The sequence below is a fragment of the Ursus maritimus genome, unplaced genomic scaffold, assembly GCF_017311325.1.
Source record: "Ursus maritimus isolate PB19 unplaced genomic scaffold, ASM1731132v1 scaffold_31, whole genome shotgun sequence".
NCBI classification, from domain to species: Eukaryota; Metazoa; Chordata; class Mammalia; order Carnivora; family Ursidae; genus Ursus; species Ursus maritimus.
Window position 1 is genome coordinate 16,751,874 of NW_024425675.1, and position 13,703 is coordinate 16,765,576.

The following is a 13,703-nucleotide window of genomic DNA, read 5'->3' on the forward strand; positions in this document are numbered from 1 at the left end:
AATGTCTGAATGGCCAAGCCAGTTATCGAGAAGAGGAATGCTTAAGGAGAGGCAGGTTTGGGGGAGAAAACAAAAAAGCACTTTTGGGGGGATTTTAATTTGGAGAAGCTTATAGGACATCAATGTAGAGATGTCAAGTAGGTAATCTTGCATAGGATTCCAAAGTTGAGAAAAGAGGGTTGGGTTGAGATATTAACTTGCAAGTCAGCATAGATATATATAGAGAGATGATCTTTAGAACCATGACTTTTAGCGAAATTCCCTAGAGATGTGTGGACAGAAACGAGATTTGGAAACCGATTCCTTGGGCTTGCACCATTCAGAGGTGGGAAAAGGAGGCGCAACCCAGTGACTCTGGGAGGAATCTAAGAGTGTGGCGTTCTGCAAGACAGAGGAAGGGATTCTTCTGGTCTACTGCCAGTGCAAGGTCAAGCAAGATGCAGACTGAGAAAGGATCATCAGATGTAATCGGGGGAGGCCGCTGATGACTGTGACTAGAGTGAATTCAATGGAGGGGCTGGGTCAAAAGTCTGCTGAACAAAATAAATTCAATCAAGAGAGGGAGGCAAACAACCTGATACACTGAGTAGAGAGAACTTTTTCAAGGAGACTTTTTAAAAGATTTTATTAATTTATTTGAGAGAGACAGAGACAGAGCACAAGCAGGGGGGAGAGGCAGAGGGAGAGGGAGAAGCAGACTCACCGCTGAGCTGGGAGCCCGATGCAGGGCTCAGTCCCAGGACCCTGGAGATCATGGCCTGAGCCAAAGGCAGACACTTAACCATCTGAGCCACCCAGGTGCCCCATCAAGGGGCCTCTTTCTGTAGTAAAGAGTAGAAAAGTGAAAACACAGCTGCAATAAAATGTGGGAATAAGGCGAATATTTCCTTGAATGGAAGATATCAAAGGTAAGGGGTGGGGGAAAGCTGTTTCAAGAGCAACCCTGGATAATTGTAGGAGCCAAGTCCTTGGCTTCACCAGAAGGAATGGGACACTGTGCGCAAGCAGAGCTGAGAGGGACTCTCAGTTGCTCCACCCACTGCAACAGAAAGGAGGGCAGAGGATTTGGGGACCAGTGGGTATACTTAATGGTGGTAGTAGGACAAAGGTATATTTGGAGAGTTGCTCTTCCCTCAGAAGAAATTAGAAGAAAGGTCATTAACTGAAAGTAAAAAGGAAGAAAATGTTGGAGACTGAGGACAAGGAAGACGGTGTGAAAGAATTATCTCAAAAGTGGCTGAGTGGCTTGATCAGGGAAATAGGACTCATAGGCAGTACTGAGGACAGGTTGACATTTGTGGTCATGAACTTAAAGGAAAACAGTTGTGGTTCTTCCCTGTCACGTTTATCCGCTCAAATTCAACAGCAGAGTCAGTGAGAGTTGGATTTTGCATGGCTTGGGATTTCCCAAGAGCACTGGACAGAGGGAGAAGGAAGCAGAGAAGAGAATGTATACATGGATCATGGAACCTAGACAGAGTAAAGAGGAAAGTGAGGATACGGGGAAGGGGGCTCAATGGGCTACGAAAAGATGTTGGCTATTGGGGCGCTTGGGTGGCTCAGTCGGTTGAGCGTCTGACTCTTGCTTTCAGCTCACGTCATGATCTCAGAGTCTGGGATCGAACCCAGGTAGGTCTCCACGCTCGGTGCAGAGCCCGCTTGAGATTCTCTCTCTCCCTCTGCCTCTCCCCCTACTCTCTCTCTAATACATAAATAAAATCTTAAAAAAAAAGATGTTGGCTACAAAGATACAAAATTATAGAATAACAAGAAGAGCTTTGGGAGAGTAATATCAGACGTGTCGGATGGGATCACAGACATTGTTTTCCAAGGCGTCTTCAGAAGTTCACCTTCTTATAACACCATACTAGCAGTGGGGGAACATGGAGGCAAAGGAATGGACAAGATAATCTCAATTTTTCTTTCTGTTTGATTTAATTAGTTGAGAATGCTATAAGAATTATAAATGTAAGAGGAAAACAGTCTTCTTAAAGGTAAGATCAAAAGAGTGGAATTTGGGGAGAGTCATCTTGTTAGGGATAAACAACATCTTAAAAAAGTGTATTTGCCCATTTTTTTTTATTACAGACGACAGAAGTATTTTAATATTCTCACTTGTGAACCAGATAGATTCCAAGGAGAAATAATTGAACTATGAATTTTCCTTTTTTGAAAGATCCAACTTGTTATGTTTGATATAAACATTTTTCCTCCTTCATAAAGAGCAGTTCATTTGGGTCCTAACTCAACTTAATTGGCTCCGGAGAAGTGAGGCTTTCCTACTGAATTTCTAAGCTTAGGGTTTATACATTTGAATTTCATTTTTCTCGTTTGGTAGATTTATTTTGGAAAGTACCAACAGATGTGCCTAAAATCTTAGTGTGATTTTTTTTTAAGGTGTGATGGAAAGAATGTAATAATTTGAGATCTTTGGCATTCCTGACAATCTTCCTATATCCAACACTTCATGTCCCAAATTGGGCAACTGTATGGAAAACTAAGACATTTACATTTCTGTCCCTTGATTCTATTTAGCTTATTATGAGGGGGAGAAGCAAAAATGTGCTTGAATGTTCCTTTACCAGGAGTTGGTGTTAGTTGGAAAAGAGAATGCGGGGGTCTGAGGGATCTGGGGGATGATCAAGGAAAAAGATAAGACTCTGAGGTGGCCATGACACACAGAAGTTTTATTGAGTGACTGACAGATTTGCCTTTGGCAGGGGGGAGTTTCCTCACAGTAGGGGCCTGTCCAGAGGCTACGGCACACAGGGGGTGCTACTCAGAAGGAGAGGAGGACAAGGGAGCCAGGGACTGGGAGAAGGGCTTAAGTGATGTCACTCTACATCGCCCGGTCAGAGATCTCCAAAGGTCTGAAGTAGGTTGAGGCCCTTATGGCTTGTACACGTGGGTAAAATTCGTGGGCTAAGCAAAGCAGGCAGGCTCTGAAGTTCTAAAAATCTGCTTTGGGGCTATGTTTAAAACAACTGGACATGTAAGAATTTGCATTTGGCACCTTCTGGCTTTGGCGCTAACAGGTTTCAGCCCCCTGAAGAAATAAACAACTCATGGGCCAATATACACAGGGCTCCTTTGGCTCATTTACGTAACAGAGGAGGCAGGGATAATATTGTAATATAATAAGGATAATAATAAATTAAAGAAATAGAGAAATTGGAGCCTATGGGTTCCCCCTTTAAAAATTCTGATGTTCCCTAAGGTTATAGTAATGATCATGATAGCTTAACATTGATGGAGCGCTTACTCTGTGCTAAGCTCTTTGTATTTTTCTTTGAAGTTTCACATCAATCCTTTAAGCTAGTATTTTTGTACCCATTTACCACATGGGAAAACTGAGCATAGAGAGGTGACCTCACGGGCTTCAGCTCGCAGAGCCAGGGGTGGGGGGCTGGGCTTCAGTTCTGGGAGGGTCTGAAAGAGAAGGTTGTATTCGACCACCGAACACCCAGCCTTTCAACTAAAGGAATTTTCCCCAGGGACTCGGGGAGGCGCTGCGGTTTTAGACCTAGAGCTGCTCTCTGGACTCTTGGAATGAAATAGCCAACAGAGGGTCCCTTCTGAACATTTCCTCCCAGTGCCAGAGTGTACGATTGCTCTTCATATCTCCTCCCCAGCACCCACCTACCCCACGATGCCCATGGGCTGCTTCCCAGCTGCTGATTAATACGAGAACTATGCATAGATGAAAGCAAGAACACTTCCAGCCCCATCCCTTCATCTCCCAGGATTTTCTCTCTTAAATGAAAATGCTCCACTCTGCTTTAGAAAGCACTCCGCTGGGAAGGTTAGTGCCTGGCAGCCGCTGACTCTCTCACCTCTTGGTGGAGGAGAGGTAGTCACATGGCTCACCCAAGAGATGAAACACATCCGGTGTTGTTTTGGCGAAAAGAAAGACGAGCACAGGCGACAACACTGCCGTTGGTTCCTCCCAACTTCACCGCGACGCACCCAACAGGCCCACCGGGGGCAACGTTACACACCACGTGCTTATGTTTGGGCTCCACGGCCGCTGTGACCAATTACCACCAACCCAGTGGCTTAAAACAACACTAAATTATTATCTTACAGTTCTGGAGGTCAAAGGTGCTAAAAGAAGTGTCACGAAGAGAAAAAGGTGTCCGCGGTGCTGTGTTCCTTCGGGAGACTCTTGGGGAGAGCCTGTTTCCTTGCCTTCTGCAGCTTCTAGAAGCTGCCATGTTCCTTGGCTCCTGGCCCCTTTTCCATTTCAAAGCCAGCAATCACATCCCTCCGACCCCCGCTTCTGGGGTCACCAACTCCTCTGTTGCCCACGCTCTTGTCTCCTTCTCTTGTAAGGAACCTGGCGATTACGCTGGGCCTCCTGGGATGATCCAGGATAATCCTTCCCAGCTCAAGATCCTTAACGAAATCACATCCATGTGCAAAGTCCCTTTCGCCGTGTCACGTAACATATTCACGGGTTCCAGGGATTAGGACATAGTCCTCTTTGGGGGGAACATGTGTCAGCCCCCATGCCTGTGAGTGCTGGGTAGGGGACACACACCCGCCTCCAAAAATGCTTCACCACGGTACCCTCACAAGCCTCAACTCCTCCTGTGTAAGGCTGACAAAAGAATCAGGAAGACTGTTCAGATACTTGAAATTCACAGCTGACATGCAAACTCCCAGGCAAAATTTCCAAGGTGCACTTAACAGATGTCTCTGCTGTGGGCAAGAGTCAGTGTTAGGTTTCACCTGATAGGCATTAGCAATTTTTTTTTCTTAAATGGGAGATGAGGTTGCACATTAGAAAATGTCATACCCTACAGGGACCTCCATCATCATAGGCATGTGGAGGCTGGGAAATGGTTTAATCATTCTACTTTTAGTCTTTAAATGTTTTTTGTTCAAAGGTTACGTTCTGATGTCAGAAATTCATTGCTGAGCTCAGTGGTCTTATTCTATATGGATCTCAGCAAAGAAACCAGACATCTGTGGTTCCAAACAGACTCTTCTGTGATGGGGTTTTGATGAGGTAATAGTCTTGCAGCCAAGGTCATTGCAGCAGATAGCAAGGACACTGGACTCGGGAGAAGCCAGTTGGCTCCTGTTAAGTGAGTGCTTTTCAAAAAGTCCATGACAAGAGCCAGCACCTTCTCCCTTCTGTTCACGGCATCCTGTAACTCTCCCCAGAAATGGAGCGCCAGTGAACGGTAGCTCAGGGTGACCACAGAGGAAACGGGTTCCCAGGTGACGTGACACATCCAAGGACACTTGGTGAGTGCCAGAGCAGGGATTTCAGCTCAAAGCCCTCGGAGACCAAAAGCCCTGCACTTTAAACTTTGCCAGCCTGTCTTGGGTGGTGGGCTCTTCCAACTTTCTTCCAGGTCCCACACTGTCCAGCATGATCCCAGGAGGGGGGCTGAGCAGCCCCACCCTCGAACACAAAATTCCCCACCTAGTTGTGCAGGAGTCTTCTGAATCACCGGTTGTTTCTTAACTTCAATACATGTCCTAATAGGAACTTTCTGCTTATTTTTTGTCATATTTAATACAACGGTGAGTCGAGATTGCTGTTGACATTGAGGGATTTTGTCCTAGGGGTTCTGGGAGCTCTAAAATAGTTTCCTTTCATATCTACCAGAATGTTTGATGCATTTGTTCCAATTTGATTGACAATATAACAATATTTCTGCTTTAGAAAGTGAAAAATATAGGTTCTTATCTCAATGTGTGAACTTGAAGGTTTTTTTGCATAATTTCTTTAAAAATTTAGCTATTTTTACTTCATTGCACTTACGATACAGATACTTTTAAATTCAATTTCCTTATTGCTGTACCCTTACCAATTTGTAGAAACTAGGCGGTATTTTGACTCTTCATTTATGCACTTGCTTCAAATATTTTCCTGGCTTCTCTTTTCATCTTATTTGTCTTCTTGTTATGCAGTTTAATATTTTAAAATAACAGTACATTGTTCTTTGTGAGGTTTTTCTATCATATCAAAACCAAACCTTTTTTTCCCCCTTTCTCCTTGTCCTGATAAAGCAACACTCTTTTATTGTAACCATGATTTGTTTTATATTATACTCCTTACCCAAGGACGTGTTCTATTTAACTCCTTAACTGATTTAGACAGTAAGGTGTGGATCTAATTTTTTTAAGCAGCTAACTACTTATCCCAATACAATTTTTTAAAAGATTTTATTTATTTATTTTAGAGACAGTGAGTGTGCATACTCGTGAGAGAGAGAGAAGGAGCGTAGGGAGGGGGGAGAAGCAGACTCCCCACTGAACAGGGACCCCGAGGTGGGGCTTGTTCCTGGGACTCCGAAATCATGACCTGAGCAGAAGGCAGCTGCTTAACCGACTGAGACACCTGGGCGCCCCCCCATACAATTTTTAATATAACTTGTTACATATTCTTACTTCATTGTTTTCTTGTGGTTTTTTCAATATATATTGCATAAATTGAAGGTCAGTTGGGAGTTTTCTTAAATGTCCTCTTGGTATATTATTTTTTGAATGCATTTCTCTTTTTTGTTGATTGCTACTTGAATATACTATAACAACCGAAAAGTTTAAACTGCTTGCTTACCACTTTCCCCTTTCAAAATATTACACAACAGGGAAGCTCATTTTAGTGATTATTACCATTTGCATAAACATTCCAAAAGTCATTTCTCTGACTTTTCAGTGAAATGCACCTAGAAAAGTTTAAAGTCAGAAAAGTTGTGACAAATAAAAACAATGAAGACATCACCTAAATTGCTCAGGTTAACTGCCAAATCTAGTTTGCTACGGAAAATGTACCAGGTAGAACGTGGGACATATCCCCTTCGTGTTCTGGCTAGGGGAGAGGATCTCTATTGCCAAATACTTGTAACAGCCCTCTAATTCAGGTGCTATGTTATGTTGTGAAACCTGTACTGCCCGTCCAACCTCCCGAAACTCCACTGCTCCAGACGAGAGGGGCTTATGCACCAATCGTGCCCACTAATTAAGTGGTTAAACAAATTAGAAAGCATGAATGAGTCACTTCCTACTCCACCCCATTTACAGTCTCATTCCACTAAACATTTTAATGTTTAAAGATTACTTTTTTTTTTACTTTATGAAGAATACCTTTATGATTTTGGGAGGGATAAAGATATCATAGATACAAATCAACAGCTATGAAATCTACTTGGGTGAAATATGGTAAATCTTTATATTTAGTATTGTCATCTAGGTTCTTACAATCCTTCTCAATTTACCTAAAACTACATGGAAGTACTGCATTTAAAAATATTTTATCTTTGCAATGAAGTAAAAAGAATAAGGTGGGAATTAACCATAATTCTATTAATCACTTAACATCTGATAACATCCTGGCGTATCTATTTCCAGTCTTTTTTTTAAAAAGTAGAATTAACTCTATTGCTTTTGTAAAAATGATATCGACCCATAAAATAACAATTCTAAAGTGTAGAAAAGTATGAGAGATTTTAATTTTTTTATTTTTTAAAAGATTTATTTATTTATTTGAGAGACAGAGAGAGTGCAAATGAGTGGGGAAGGGGCAGAGGGAGAGAAAGAATCCTCCAACAGACGCCCCTCTGAGTGTGGAGTTCACAGGGCTCAACTGCAGGACCCTGAGATCAGGACCTGAGCTGAAGCAAGAGCCGGCCCTTCAAATGACTAAGCCACCCAGGCGCCCCCAAAATGAGAGATTTTTAAAACTGCTCTAAACACCAGCACCCATAAATGACCACAGCATTCATTTTAGACAACTTTCCTTTCAACTATATTGATAAAAATGCTTGCATAAAAGTAAAATCAACCTATCAAAACTAGTTCTTTAAGAGATTTTACTCATTTGATGGAGAGAGAGCACAAGCAGGCAGAACAGCAGGCAGAGGGAGAAGCAGACTCCCCACTGAGCAGGGAGATGGATGCGGGACTCGATCTCAGGACCCTGGGATCATGACTGGACCCAAAGGCAGACGCTTAACCAGCTGAGCCACCCAGGTGTCCCTCAAAACTATTTTTAATAGGAAGTTTTAAATTTTACTTGTTTCTGTACATTGAGAAAAAAAGAGAAGTATAAATAAACAAGTTGTTGAACCTCAAATAATGATTGTTTTACACAATAGACAGTATTTCCTAAATGATATCACTATAGTTAAGAAGGGGAATAGGAGAGGGGCACCTGAGTGGCTCGGTCGGTTAAGCATCTGACTCTTGGTTTCGGCTCAGGTCATGATCTCAGAGTCATGAGATCAAGCCCCAAGTCAGGCTCCACGCTCAGTGCAGAGTCTGCTTGAGATTCTCTCCCTTTCCCTCTGCCCCTCCCCCCACTCTTTCTCTCTCTCCCTCTCTCTCTAAAAGAAAATAAATACAATCTTAGAAAAAGAAGGGGAGTAGGAGAAAAGTCAGACATTTGAGTCATTATTATTGCATTTGGTTATTTTCTTTCTTCTTCTTTTTTTTTTTTTTTGGTAACTACAGTTCTCACTTCCAGAGCTCAGAGACAATCTCCTTGCCATACCAGCTGAGTCAATTAGCGTTCCTACACTTCCGCTCAGTTTCCCATTCTTCCTTTCCCATTTTTTTTATACTATGATTTTTATATCCTAATGTTCAGAAACATACTTTCTGTTATGTAACATACTTCTACTTGGTATCAGTTCCATATTAAAATGGATTTGATGCTTATTATAGATCTTTTCCCATAGTACCTTTCTTCTTGAGCTCTCTCTCTCTTGATCTGAGCATTAAATGGTTGGATTTCATTGGAAAGGAGGTTCTCAAAACAGGCTCATGGATTAAATATTCTCTGAGGTTTCTCATGTTTGCCATTATATTGGACAGATATTTCAGATGAGAACAATATCCTCACATCACATGCTCTGTTTGAGAACTTTGTAGAAAATGTCCCATTGTTCTCTGGAATTAAGAGGTATGTGGAGAAACTGGAAGAAACTTGATTTCTCCCTCATCTGAATAATACTTTTTTTTAAAAAAAATCCTTGCAGGGGCGCCTGGGTGGCACAACGGTTAAGCGTCTGCCTTCGGCTCAGGGCGTGATCCCGGCGTTATGGGATCGAGCCCCACATCAGGCTCTTCTGCTATGAGCCTGCTTCTTCCTCTCCCACTCCCCCTGCTTGTGTTCCCTCTCTCACTGGCTGTCTCTATCTCTATCGAATAAATAAATAAAATCTTTAAAAAAAAAATAAATAAATAAAAAATAAAATAAAATAAAAAATAAAAAATAAAAAAATCCTTGCAGTTCAATAGATATTTTGTATAGTACTTTTATGGAACACAGTGAGCTCTTGCAATCTCCTTATTTTTTCTTCATTTCAAAGAATACATCTTTTGTCTTATTGAGTTTTTCCTCCTCGCCCGCTAAATATCAATTATCCTTATGTTGGCTCATCTTTGTCTGCCTTCTATATCTATTAGTTTTTCTCTCATTGCTTTTAATACTAGCCTTTTTCATTTGTAGTCACTATGATTACCCCAAGCCATTCCTCTGTGTCAGTAATTCAGTTATCCATGGTTTATAATCTTTTTCTTGATGTTTCTGATTGATACAGAGTTTTGGAAATAATACTATTTTGATCCTCTATTTCTTTATAATTGCTATCTCCTTTTTAAAATTCTATTATTTTCCATGCTTTCCATTACTTTATTACTTTATTAAATCCATGTTCTTATCAATCACACCATGCAAGAAGCAACTGTGAGAAATTTCTTTCTGTGCATTGGTGTTTCTTTGGGGGTATGGTTTTTCTATTGCTGTTTTGTTTTGTTTTGCATTGTATGCTCCTTTTAAAAGTAGTTTTTCATGTAGCATTTTATTTGGTCTTTTGTTTTTGGTTTTGGCTCATGCTTAGGCATGGTTAGGCAGCTCTGCCCTGTCATTTTGTTATAGGGTGAGAAAATTCTTCCCATGATTCCCCAGATCAGTGTGTTTCCACGTCTGAGCTACAGTTCAAGGGGTATATTTGTCATATTCTATTTTTATGAAATGAGAGCATGTGAGTGTGTATATGTGTGTATAGTGGGATGGAGGTGTGGGAACAAGGGACTCGACTGAGTAGCAGGAAGTCTCTGTTATAATACCTGGGCTTTGGTCTTTCTTCTGAGATTTTGTTAATTGTCAAATGATGGAGTGAACCTTTTGCTTTGGAAAATTTCAATTCATTATGGAGGTTTGAAGTTTTCCTTTCTGCAGAAAGTGTTGGTCCTGCCATTTACTTCGTTTCACCTATTTTTACTAGTTTCCACGATTCCTTACTTTTAGAAGGAAAATATAAAGGTATGTGTAGGAATTCTCAAGACTGCTAACTCATTAGAATTGAACTGTGGACATGCCTCTACCCCACAATCTTCTGTTCCCTTAGATGCCAGTTTTTGAAAATGATTTCTTTAGATAATGCCCCGTTCCTTATTTGGTTGCTGTTAATAAAAATTTGTTTGCCTTTTTAATGAACCTTTGCTTATTTCTCTAGGCATCAGGGAAGTGATCTTTGGTGATGCAGTTTTAATTCACCATCTTAGTCCCCATTAGAGTCCACTTATTTTCCTTACACACACAGTAGCTAGAAAGACAGCTTTGGGAATTTCAAGTACATCTTGATTTTTGCCTTTATTTTCCCTTGTCTCATTTTTATGCCTATTGTTAAGTAATTTTTAATTTCTGTTTTCCATATACTTTTTTACAGGTCACTTGTATATTTAATGGGACAAAGTAGAGAACACACTAAAAAAAGCATACATTTTCTGTTATTACTCCAAAAGAAGTCTCTTCAATGCAATCTTAAAACTCCGTTACATCAGTATCTTATGTATTTTTTCTTATCTACCTTTGTTGAAATGTTTTATTCTGAATGCCTTTTACTTGATGTGTTTGATTTTTTTTAGTTTTATATGAGAGGATCATCCATTTCTCTCCAGCATTCATTTTTATTTATAATTCCTGTTTTGTTCCATTGTCATGAATTTTACAATTAATATTAAAAATAAGGATGATTAACCCAGTTCCAGTACAAATGTAAAAAAAAAAAAAAATCACTACTTTTAACTCATAAGATTATAGGTCAAAATAAAATGGCTCAACACCTGTCATAAGGATGAACTTTCACACTTGCTAAGACACAGTGTAATACCTGTATTAATTTCATTCCCTAGAAACTTCAGAGATCTGCTTTAATTTGCTCCATGAATTCCGATATGTTCTGTTGTTATTCACCATGTTTTCTAAACCAGAATATTCCAAATGTATAATTCTGTAGTGAATCTGTGAGAGAAGGGCAACAAAGGTGTACCTTACAGGGGAACTGTCCCAACATTTTATTCAACCTACATACTGGTTAGCATTGTTGATGGGAGTGTGCCCAGCGTATCTGCTCTGTTGATGTTTGCTACAAGAAAAACGTAGCCAACTGTTGGTCAAAATAGTCCAGACAGTAAAACGTTAGTTTCCTCCTCAAGCAAATTAGGACTTATCCAAGAGTTTTACAAATTTCTATTTGGTTTGGATTACGTGACCATTTTGAGTTTAGCAAATTGTAATAAGAGAATGTGTCTTATACATTTATCTGCCTCATGAGCCCCTGGAACATTCAGTGTGAGCCTGGCGCTGCACAGGGAGCTGGCGAGTCACGGGGGAGAAGATGCAGGCTGAGCTCCTCCTCAGTATGCTTACTGTAAAATCACAACTACAACAAATGACTCAGAGAACAAATGTACGAGCTGGAGGAGCTGACCACAGAGTTCCTGTTTCACCTGGTCCAAGATTTCCCTGAGGAAATGAGATAAAATCTGAGATCCGAAAGATGATACTGTTAACTAGGAGAAAGGGAGAAAAGAACAGCCACCCAGGGAGAAGGTCCTGTAGGAGGAAGCATCACCAGCGTGGGGACATTAAAGGGGAATGCAGTTCTACTGAGACTGGAGAGGAAAGCCATGCCAGACCATGCGAGGCCTGCAGGCAATTTTAACGGGTTTTGTATTTGTCATAAACATGCTGAAAAGTTAATGAGGGGTTTTAGCAAGAGGGATCTATGACTTGACTTTCACTTAGGAAATATCAAACTGGTTATATGCAGAAATGAATGGGAGGGAGGACAGAATGGAGATCAGCTGACCACTGCAGTGGTCCAGGCAGAAGATAAGGAGAGCAGGTGCAGCTGGCAGGGGGGGGGGAGATGACAGGATCTGTTCAGGATACTTGCATGGTGAAACCAAAAGAACTGGCGATATTAGAAGTAATACATCAATTCAGTAAAGTTGCAGGATACAAAATTAATTTACAGAAATCTGTTGGGGGGGGTCTATACACTAATAATGAAATAGCAGAAACAGAAGTTAAGTGAACAATCCCATTTACGACTGCATCACAAGAAGAAAATACCTAGGAATAAACTTAACCATGGAGGTGGAAGACCTGCACCCTGAAAAACTATAAAACATTGATGAAAGAAATTGAAGATGACACATATGGAAGCACATACCATGCTCATGAATTGGAAGAATGAAGGGACACCTGGGTGGCTCAGTTGGTTGTGCTCAGGGAGCCTTTAGCTCAGGTCATGATCCCAGGGTCCTGGGATCAAGCCCCGCATCAGGATCCCTGCTCAGTGGGGAGTTTGCTTCTCCCTCTCCCTCTGCACCTCCCCCCTGCTCATGCACATTCTCTCTCTCTCTCTCTCAAATAAATGAATTTTTTTTTAAAAAGGAAGAATGAATATTATTGAAATGCTCATACTACCCAAAGCAATTTACAGATTCAATGCAATTCCTATCAAAAGGCCAATAGCATTTTTCACAGAACTAGAACAAAGAATCCTAAAATTTGTATAGAACTGCAAAAGACCCCAAACAGGCAAAGCAATCTTGAGCAAGAAGAATAAAGCTGGAGCATCACAGTCTCAGATTTCAAGATATACTACAAAACTATAATTATCAGAAGAGTGTGCTACTGGCACAAAAATAGACACATAGATCAACTGGCATTGGCTGTAGCAGCATTTTTTAGTTATGTCTCCTCAGGCAAAAGAAACAAAAGCAAAATAAACAATTGGAACTACACCAAAATAAAGAGCTTTTGCACGGTGGAAAAAAAATCAACAACACAAAAAGACAACCTACTAATGGGAAAAGATATTTACAAAAGATATATCTGATAAGGGATTAATATCCAAGATACATAAAGAACTTAAGCAAGTCAACACCAAAAACCAAATAATCCAATTAAAAATAGGCAGAGGACCTGAATAGACATTTTCCAAAGAAGACATGCAGATGGCCAACAAACACTTGTAAAGATGCTCAACATCACTCCTCATCAGGGAAATGCAAATCAAAACCACAGCGAGATATCACCTCACACCTGTCAGGATGGCTAGGATCAAAAGGACAAGAAATAACAAGTGTTGCTGAGGATGTGGAGAAGAAGGAAGCCTCCTGCACTGTTGCTGGGAATGTAAATTGGTGCAGCCACTGTGGACAACAGTATGGAGATTCCCCCAAAATTAAAAACAGAATTACCATATGACCCAGTAATTCCACTACTGGGTATTTATCCAAAGAAAACAGAAACACTAATTTGAAAAGATAAATGTGGGCGCCTGGGTGGCTCAGTCAGTTAAGAGTCTGCCTTTGGTTCAGGTCATGATCCCAGGGTCCTGAGATCGAGCCCCTGTCTGGCTCCCTGCTCAGTGCGGAGTCTGCTTCTT